Here is an 11,068-nt window from a genome sequence, read left to right as displayed (position 1 = left end):
TCTGCCTCACCTTTCTACCCCATCAGACCCTTCCTTCACTGGGCGCCTCCTATCCTCATGGATCCCTCTTCCACCCAGAGCTGTTCCCTCAGCCTCTCTCCCTGTGGGGTCCCTCCTTCCCCATGGCCCCTCTCCCCAGACCTCTCACCCAGTGAGGCCCTACCCCCACCCCACTGTCCCCTGCCTTGTTCTAAAATTAAGTCCCCTCTTGGCTACCCCAAACCTGACACTGTTAATTACCCAGTGACACCATGGCAACCTGGTGAAAGAGCGAGTATGAGTGAGAGGGAGACATGAAAAGAAACTGCCAACTCCTGCTTGGGGTGTGTTCACCGGGCTCTTCATCTGCTCCAGCAGGCTCCCATGGAAACAGGGACTCCTGGGCAAAGCATCCATCAGCACCCAATCCATACTGCAGCGTGGAAAGAGAATGAGAGAGAGTTCAGGGGCAGGGGGAAGACCAGCACCTGTGTGCTCTGACCTGTTCAGGACCGACAGCCACAAGACCCCTCCCCCGTCGCTGTTTGTCCTCCCCACTCCTCTGTCTTGCAGAAGGTCAAACACCCAGCTGAATATTTACACTGCTCCCCTTGTGTGTCTCTGACCTTGTTTGTCTTTCTCTTGCCTTCTTTTCAGCTAGTTGTCTCATCACCTCTTCTCTCAATTGCTAGTCTGCCCCCACAGGAACAGGGACAAAGGAAGCGTGGCCTAGTGGTTCAAGCCCAGGACTGGGAGCCAGGAGGTCAGGGTTTTCATTCTCACAGACTTGCTCTGTGCCATTGAGTATGTCACTTGGCCTCAGTTTCTCATTGGTGTAAAGGTAATGGGGGTACTGTGCAGATTTATTCATTAACTTTTTTACAGTCCATTGAGATTCCCATTCCCAGGTAGAAAATGCTAGAGGAAAATACCTGTATCGCCCTTTTCTCTGTTCTCTCCTTACATGTGACAACAGAGCTATGGCACAGCAGAGGGCCCCTGCTATCAGATGGAAGGAGACAAGGGCAGTTCTTGGGATGAGAGCTCAGATTCCTTGAAACTGACCCTCATGCCCTAAGTTCTAGCAGCTGAATTTCTCTGGGAGCAAATTCCTGTGACCTGTATTCTCTGGGGCTCTGTCTGGAGAAGCTGAAGGACAGACAGTATCGTCCAGCTCAGCAAGGAGCCCCTACCAAACCCCAGAGCAACATCCCAGTACTCCACTGTTCACTAGGACCATACAGATCTCTGAGGGGAACAAAAAGCCCCTCTTGACAATTGAATTTGGAGAAAAATCCCCAGATGGGTGGCTTGAGGCCTCCTTGTTGTTTGCCTTTTCCAATCATTCCACCAGGTCATTTTCCAATGACAGCTGAGATCTGGGATTCAGGACGGGGAGGTACCCTACCTTCCTCTGTGGGCACCCCAAAGGGTACCATTGTGGCCCAATGCCACTGTGGATTTCCAGCCAGTTTTGGCCCTTTTTCCTACAAATTCCCACTTCTGGGTTTGGGGGGTGGATGACAGACAGCAGGGTTTTACTTAGGGGTTGGATGTTTGGTGCTCTCTCCTCCACATTCCTGCAAGTTCCTATTTCCATGTCCCAGGTCAAGGCTGCTCTTTCCCGCCTGCTTTCCTCCCCTCCTTCAGGGCCTGGTGGGAACAGGCGTGATGAATTCCTGGCCCAGCTTCAGAGGAGAAGCCTGTACAGGCAGCAGTGCATGCACGTCAGGGCTGCTCCAAATTCCAGCTCCCAAAGGCAGAAGCAGAACAACGGCCAAATGGGGCTGGAGTGGGAATGATTGGGGGAGGAGAGGGAGGGACTCCTAGCCACCTGCCACCTCAGCATGATATGTACATCCCTTTCCTGCTAGTGATGGGGGTTAAAGAGTGAACTGTGCTGAAGAGGACTGGGGAGAGATCAAAGAATGGACCATGCTAAATAGGGACAGAAGGTTCTTTTTGGTTTGGGAGGACCAAAAAGAGCACATTACAAGTGGCACATCATGATCAGCAGGATCAGGGGAGGGAGGTTTTAGATCTGACCAGGTTGCTGTCTGCACATCTGGATTGCAGGACAGGTTCTAAGTGAGCAGGTCAGGGATACTCTGTGGTCATGTGGACCTTGAACCACATAAGACCCATGAGTCCAACAAGACACTGGTGGTATCTGAAATGCGAAATGTCAGAAGAGCAGTTCTCTCATGTTCCATGCACATCTGGAATGGGCTGTTCTCAGATGGTGAAAGCTCAACAGGCTTTGAGCTCTCTTGGATGCTCTCTTCACTTCTCAGACAGGGAGTGCTTAAATGAGCATCGCTCACCTGCACTGGACACATCTGGAATGGGAGTTACCACAGGACAGTCCTTGAACGCTGTGTTCACATCTGGAACATGAGATAATATAGGGCAGTTCTTGAGATAATATAGGGCAGTTGTGCTGTGCACAACTGGACCGGACGTCATTAAAGGTCAGTTCTCAAATGCTGTCTGCACATCTAGAATAGGAGGACCTAAAAAGCAGTTTCTGAATGTTCTGTGCACATCTGGAATAGGAAACATTAAATTTCAGTTCTTAAATGCACTGTGAACATCTGGATGCCAGTGGCCACAAGGCACTGGTTTAAGTTGGCTAGGAGTTGTTTGAGCATGGTTGGTATTAGGAGTGATATTACTGCAGGTGCCCACTTATTATAGATTATTGAAAACAACAACAAAGATGACATTTTTAAACTGGCCAAAAAAAGATTGTTTCAGATCCTCCAACAGGGTCTCACTCCCCATCGGTCCTCCCACCTCTTCCCCGACTGCACAGACAGGTGCAATGGGTTCAGACAGGTACCCCCCTAGAATCACTGTCAACATGGGAGAAAGGTTCCAACACCCACTCAGCACCTGGCTTGGCCACGCCACATTCCCAGAGGACCAGCGGAGGGGACTGGGGCCTCTCATTCCCTCTTTTTGATCACTTTTCATCATCCCAGCAGTGCCAACAATAACAGTGAGGAGACAATGCCTTCTTTTCACAGAGTGCGTGGCTGGGAGGGAGGGATGCAGCGGAGGTAAAGCAAGAGGCAAACCAATTCAGAAACCAGTTCACCAGCGCATCTGGGAGAGGACCAGAGCAGTTATTTCCAAACTTTTCGTCCCAGTGGATTCTCCAAGCACTTTGCCAAACACAAGGATCACTAACCCACCACTAAAACGAATCCATCAAGTCCATAATGCTGCACAGCTTTGAAGTATTGTATCCAGCTGACACTGCAGGGGGAATTTTAGGTTGGCAACATGAAAAACCCTGCACCAGAATTTGGCCAGTGCTAACCCCACATCTTGCCATGGGAGATTTCATCATGAGTGGCCAAGCGCTCAGAGTTTTATGGCATTCCAGCAGCCCAGCACCTCCTCACACCAGACTGGGGCATTGGTTCAGAAGCAACAGCAGCCCCTGTTTGGAGTCAGCCCTGGGTTTTCCTTGATGTTCTCCCATCCAAGTAGTGGCTTAGTCTGAGCCTACCTACCACATAAAAGATAAGAGACACATAAGGCCTGATATTTCAGAGTTGCTGAGCAGCTACCTCTCCAGCTCAGAGTCCTTAGCACCCCGGAAATAGCACGCTCCGAGTGTCAAGTCAGACTCCCAAATATTGAAGCACCACAAAATCAGTGGAAATTTCACTGCTCAGTGCCTCAGTTTACTCATCTGTGAAATGATGCTCACAGGGCTGTTGGGACTTGTATTAAGGGCTTTGAAGGCCCCAGGTGGCCATGCAAAGTGTTATAATTTTGACAACGGGCCAAGATAAACAACCTAAAGAAGGACAGCCCTGCTACCCAAACTGGGTTACTCTCTCTCCTTTAAAAAGAAAGCAAAGAATTGTTTTGTGGCTGTTTTAGCATGAAAGGCAGTTTTGGTGGCTGTTGAGTTTTTGCTTCACTTTTAATATTTAAGTCCTTCTGAGGAAGTTGGACATGACTTTTGACTTCTTGTGTTCTCCTTCTGTCGCTTCCCATCAGCCTCGTGTTTCCACTTACCCACTGGTGTTATAAAATGAAACCTAGAAGAGGTAGAGAATGAGGTTGGGAAATTCCCTTCTTGGACAGAGGCAACCTCCCTCCCCCAAAAAAACTTAGAAAGTCATATTGATGCTCTGGGCCTCATCACAGATGTCAGGGTGCTGGGCTGTTTACAGCTGCACGTTCAGGCAGGAGACACCTGGCAAGCTACATTAAACTACTATATCAGAGAGCAGTTCCACTTAACTGCCCTTCATGCCAAGAAGCACGAGAGGGCTGAGAGCACTATGAAGCAACATGCTCAGCAACCTCTCCTTTAGGAGGAGACTATTCACAACAATCACTTGCTGGGAGAAACAGCTGGGGTCAGGCGCATTGAATAGAAGGAGTTTTGTTGAGACATCAGGACTCAAAGAGAGCTCTTGAAGTTCTGCATGGCTGCCCAGGAAGACCCGAGTTTTATGAAGGGCATGGAGCATAGCTGAAAACATTGCCAAACTGGAGTTTCATAAAAGCCAACTGTTGTGCTGCAAGTTGTTAAGGGCTGCCATCAGAGATGATCACAAGACCTGGTTAAAATCAATAGGTGTGCTAAGCATTCCTTTTTTCAGGGTATATGGAGAGCACAATTAAGCACCTTTTTGTAGTGGGATAGCCAGAAACAGTAGAAGCTACCACCCAAGGCTATGAGTCACATGGCAAGGCCTGTGCAACAGATTAACAGAGGTTTCCCTGATTGCAAAGGCAGGGGCTTAGAGATTAGGTTTGTTTGTCTGTGTGTGTTGGAGGTAGAAAGCCAGAGAAGCAGGTGAGATTGTGATGCTGGGAGGAAGCAAAGGGACAGAGCTTCTTAGGCACGGAGCAGGTTTGGGGATTTTGGAGCAAGGAAACTGCCTGCTGTTGTGTGATTCTCCTGTGTTCAGGGAAACAGGACTTTGTGTTCTTTGCAGGCTTAACCACAAAGATTATATCTGACTCATATGACTGATTTCTCCTCTTAATGGAAGCAACACGCATGGCCCCGAATACTGGCTCACTTCTTGGGCCACAGGGACAAAACAGAACGTTGGTTTTGATCCAGATTTCAGATATGGGAGCAGATAAGAATGCTGGATAACACAGAGATTGTGATGACCACAGTTTGGAAAATTACCTCTTCAGTATTTGGTAACGAGCTACTCTTCTGTTAAGCAATTTAAGCAATTCCACAGCTGCAGACTCGTGCCACAGAATCTCAGCTTCTTTCTTAATTTAGGCTCTACCACTGATGGTTGCAGAGAAATCCTTCAAAAGGAGAACTAGCTATAAATTGATGCAGTATTGGCTGCCTGAATCTGCAGACCACCTGAAACAATAGCTTTGAGAAGTAGTTCTCGCTACAGAGCATTTTCTCTGGAGCTGAATGTTGTAATTTAAATATAAATATTTTAACTTTTTCACAACAGGTATATAAGCATAAACGTCCAATTAATTTTCTTATCATACTGGATGCAGTGGCTATTAGGACAGCTGATAGCTGTTAGGGTTTGCTGGGGAACAAAGAGTTCAAACCCTCTCCTCAAAATGTACAGTCACTTCTGAACCTGCCTGTACATGATAGGAAATGAGGCGATACATCCTCACCCTAGTGCAAAAAAAGCTTCAACTTCCTCTCAGGCGCCAAACACCTATACCACCGCCAGCACCTTTCTAGGTCGGTGTCAAAACCTCCCCCGGACATCTTGCACAGTGCAGTTTCATGTTGGTGCAAGATATTGCAGCACACTGCAAATAACACGGGGCTGCTGCACTGAGCCTGCTACTCATTTCGAAACCGACTTGAGTAAAATCCTCTGGTTTAGAACGCAGCTGAATCTGCCACAGAACATGTGATACACTGGGTGGCAGCACCACAGAAACCCAGGGGCTTGGCACAGAGCAGAGATCCAGCTTGCCACAGAGCACCTAGAGTCCTGCCCTGTAGCTGCCTTTGGTATGGGCAAGAAGGAAGAAAACATGTGGGGTTTCCATCTCTAGAATGTCCTCTCCTCCCAAGTCAAAGCCAGCGGAAACCCCTGCTTGCCCCGAAAGCTCAGCTCAGGCAGGCAACGTCATTGTGGCATTTCGAGGAAGTTACGAGTACAGCACAAGTTAAATTTAACACTCACCGCGGTTTGCTGATGACTGCTGAAAAAACACATGATTCAACAGTGCAGTGAGGGAAGGGGAAAGACTTCCCCAAAGTCACGGGAACTACCATAACCTACGCGGTTCCCAAACCAAGCCAAGGTCCATAGTGGGTAATGGCATGCCAGTGGGCATCAAACACAAGCACACACACAAGTCACCTCCTTTGTGGTAGGTAGGTAGACCTTCATCACAAATGACAGAGCTTCGCCTAGGAGAGGGAGATACTCCCCCAAACCATTGTGGCTTATAGCAGGTGAGTGCAGGTCACCCCCCACAAGCTGAAACCCCCCTCTATTTGGCACTGGTGAGGCTGCACCTGGAGTATTGTGTCCAGTTTTGGTCCCCCCACTACAGAAGGGATGTGGACAAATTGGAGAGAGGCCAACAGAGGGCAATGAAAATGGTTAGGGGGCTGGGACACATGGCTTATGAGGAGAGGCTGAGGGAACTGGGCTTATTTAGTCTGCAGAAGAGAAGAGTGAGGGGGGATTTGATAGCAGCCTTCAACTGCCTGAAGGGGGGTTCCAAAGAGGATGGAGCTCGGCTGTTCTCAGTGGTGGCAGATGACAGAACAAGGAACAATGGTCTCAAGTAGCAGTGGCGGAGATCTAGGTTGGATAGTAGGAAACACTATTTCACTAGGAGGGTGGTGAAGCACTGGAATGGGTTACCTAGGGAGGTGGTGGAATCTTCATCCTTAGAGGTATTTAAGGCCTGGCTTGACAAAGCCCTGCTTGGGATGATTTAGTCCAAAGCAGGACCAACCCCAACTAAATCAGGAGGTCATCTATTCCAACCCTGATCTTCTATGATTCTATGAAACAGAGCTGTATGTAGGGACCCCAAGAGAAGAACAGAATAAGACACTGAAGCTCTGGAGTGAGGTGCATTGGCATAGCTATAGAAAGCGGGTGTAGGAGTGGACTAGCAGGACAGGACAGCAGTGTGTTTAGCAGAGCACCATGTGTAATTTCCAGTGTCCATCCCTATATTTTGCTCTAGCAAACTACTATCACACATCCCTCCACCCACCCCACGTGGATTTGACTCCATAGTCCCTTATCTGAACAGAATGGAAATCTTCTAAGCCAGTGAAAAGGCTGCCCTCTAAGCCAACCAACTGCTGCATCAGAACAAGCCAGCTGAAGGCAGTGGAGCAGCATCTTCCTTCTTCCTGGTGATTCTTGCCCAAGTTGGAGCCAATGTTGCTGAGTCAGTGAAGCTTTGTGGCAGTTCCTCAGAAGGACAGTGTTTCAGCTACTCACATGTGCAACGTACCTTGTGATCAAGATGGACTTGGGAACCCAGGGAATGTCCTTCAGCTTCTCCTGTCCACCTGAAGGTCACAATTTCTGTCAGACCATCATGTCAAATGTTCAGGGCCATTTCCCAGGTCTAACATGGAACAGGTAGTGTTAGCTCGTGGGAAACACCAATACCTGAGGAAAATACCCTTGCGGGGGAAAAAGCCCCTTTATTTTCCATGCTCCAACTGAGCAAACTCAAGGGCCAGCACAGATAGTCTTCACCCTGTGCGCCTTCCTTGGTGGGGGGGGGGGGGCGGTGCCTCAGTTCCACTCTAAGACCTGCCCAGTGACCGTACCTTACCGGAGAATGTCCATGTGCCAACACTCTCCCAGGGATTGTCAGAATGATTGATACCATGTGCCAGGGTCCGCATCCCACAGAGCTATTAGCGCAGCTTGATGGAGGCTTCCACAAGAACAGGACTGGAACAAGCCGAGCTTGCCACACAGTCCTTTGTGTATAATTTTCACATGCACACAGTAGCCCCAAAACATGTCACAGAATTGATAGTAACTGCTATATAGGATCAAACCAGCGGTATCCCATCTCCAGTAATGGCCAGTAGCAGTTGCCATTTCAGAGGTCAGGTATAAAACTGCCACAAAGGACACTTAAGTTATGCTCATTGTGGGAGCTGCTTTAGGGTGACCAGATAGCAAGTATGAAAAATCAGGACGGGAGTGAGAGGTAATAGGTCCCTATATAAGAAAAAACCCTGAATATTGGAACTGTCCCTATAAAATTGGGACATCTGGTCACCCGAAGCTTCTTCCTCATGCCAGGGACGGTAGTTAGTAGATTGCCAAGCATGTGGGTTGATGTCCCTTAGACACTTTTATCCTAGCACAATTGCAGATGGTCATGTGTAGTCTTATTTTTGTACCCTACTGAGTAATTTGCTTCTATTTAAAAAAAAGAAATCATGATAATGAATTGAAGAGAAATTTAGGGGAGATTTAAAGAGACCAAGCAATGACTTTGCAGGAGGGAGTTTCCAGACAGTGACAGCACAACTAAAAATGACATCCAAATAGGAAGGAGGACAGCAGATGGAGACCAACTCAGAAAGGGCTGGGTGGAGCCAGTCTGCAGACCGTTCTGAAAAGCAAGTGGGGTGGGGGGGTGATGGGAAGCCTGTGAATGTGATGATGGAGAACTGGGGGTACAGAGGGAGCAGGTGAACAGCAGATAATGATAATGTGGTTAAGTCACTGGCCTGAGACTTAAAAAATCTGGGTTCAGAGACAGAGCCCATCTTTTATTTCAGCTTGTACAGTGCCTAATACAATGGGGACCAAGCTCAGTAGGAGTGACCATCATATACATAACAGTGAAGGGGACTGAGGAGCAGCACTTTCAAACCAAACTACAAAAAGTAGTGTGTTAAATGTTCATTTTGGGTTAAACTTGTGCTAGAAAACAGCCACATGCTGCGTGAACCCAGCTCCTTTCCCCTTGGGCATATTAATAAGCTCCTCTTCCACATTAAGCATATTTGAAGCTCTCCACCTGTCGCTGTGATCAAAGGCAGAGACCTGGGTGAAATGCAAGAACATCAGCTAGGCCACTTGTGAAGCTAATTGTGGGAGCCAAGACCTCAAACCTGAACCCCTTCTTGCCCCTGAGGCATCCTCAGATGTTTTTAATGTCTTCCTTAGAGATTTGCAGCTGCTTTTTGATTCATCTCTAAGAAGGGGAAGAGCTTGGAAACAGGCAGCTCCTGCCCAGATGTGCCTCAGCAAGACTATAAAAATGCACTCGTAGCCCCTTCCTGGAGCAGCCTGAGATGCTCTGCACTGCGATTCCTGCTCTGCCTGCAGGCTGGCTGCATGGATTCCAATACTTGTGTCCTGGGACTGTGGGCTCCACCAGCCTCAGAGCGGAAGCGTGAATTCCAGGCCTTGCGCCCCGGGGTCTGGATTCCCACAGCCCTCAGAACAGATGGCAGCACTGTCCAGTGACTGACGGAAAGGGCTGGTAGTTAGGAGACCAGGCTGTATTCCTAGCATTACCGGATTGTCAGGTCCTTTGCAAGTCATTTACATAGAGGGAAGCTCTGCCTCAGTTCCCCTCTATATTAAATGTAGATAACCCCTGCCTGTTTCACGGGGGGCAGAGGTTTAATCAATGTGGGTAAGGTACTTGGCGAGCCTCAGAAGGGCCAAGTGTTCAGTTCTTTTAAGAGGGACTTGCATAACAGAACATTTAACATGAGAACAGCACATTGCAACACACACACACAAAATCTGGTTTCTGCCCTGCTTGCCAGTTCTCCAAGCTTTAGGTTTTAGAAACCATGTATTGTCTTCACAGCCAAGTCTCCTCCAGGCTGAGCCCAGAGAAACCCTGATCTGTGACCTCAATTGATTGTGGCTTGTTGCTATGGAGACTGTGTTCTAAACACAGGATGCAGACTTTACTGCAGGACAAGGAAGAGCTTGGGGAGTGCGCTCTGCTAGACAAGCCCGAGCACTGAGAGCGCAGACTGCCTGCTGGCCCACTTAATTCTCAAGTAGCACATTCTTGTTTGCCTCAGCAAACTTCTCACTGTATAGCTTACCCTGCACTTCTAAGGCGCCTTCCATGTGAGCATCCCAAACAGCTTTAAAGCACGACAGGCAGGGAAATATTCTCCCCATTTTACAGGCGGAGAAATAGCCACAGAGGTTAAGTGAACCCTCAGCCTGCTTTTTCTCAGCTGTAATTCCCCATTGCCCCAGGCTATAGTAAGGAATCATGCACCCACACTGAGCATTCAACACATCACAGCCTCCCCTACTGTCAAATTCCTCTAACAAGTGCCATCATGATAGGCATAATTACTGTATTCGGCTCCAGAGGGAAGAGCACCATCTTGTGGCACATCTGTCCATTACACTTTTGTCCTTAAAGTGCAGTTTGAGGAACATGCTTAAAAATTGCACTTGGGCTTTTTGGTTAAGAGGAAAGCCTGAATATATATATTTAAAACCCCCATAGGAAAAAAAATATCAGGAATTTGATGTCAACTCTGGTCTTCCCTGATTTTGCTAGAACTGAGGTCTCACAAATACACCTCTACCTCGATATAATGCTGTCCTTGGGAGCCAAAAAATCTTACCGCGTTATAGGTGAAACCATGTTATATTGAACTTGCTTTGATCCACCGGAGTGCGCAGCCCCACCCCCCTGGAGCACTGCTTTACCATGTTATATCCAAATTTGTGTTATATCGGGTGGCATTATATCGAGGTAGCAATGTATATAATGGCCTCTGACCCCATATACACGAATGTGGGTGCTGAATCTTTAACAGACATTTTCTAGACTGTTTTAGTCAATGAAATTGAGAATTTGGACAGAAAAGCCCTTCCTTCCTCAATTGCTCAGCTCTCGCTTGACCCCTGGTGACATCAATTTAATTTAATCTCCAGTCACCAAGGCCTGAAATAGAATTTTGTAACACCCTTGCAGGTCTTTCTTTTAAATCAGGAAAAACCCATTTTATTCTGCCTTTGCTGGTCATCTTACCTGAGCCATGGCGTTTTTAGCCAAACAGGGTCCCAAATCTCTCCCTTTCATGCTCTTTTCATTTTAATAGGAACAGTTGCTACAT

The sequence above is a fragment of the Mauremys mutica genome, chromosome 1, assembly GCF_020497125.1.
Source record: "Mauremys mutica isolate MM-2020 ecotype Southern chromosome 1, ASM2049712v1, whole genome shotgun sequence".
Taxonomy (NCBI): Eukaryota; Metazoa; Chordata; order Testudines; family Geoemydidae; genus Mauremys; species Mauremys mutica.
The sequence above is the reverse complement of the archived record's forward strand: the minus strand, read 5'-3'. Positions refer to the sequence as shown.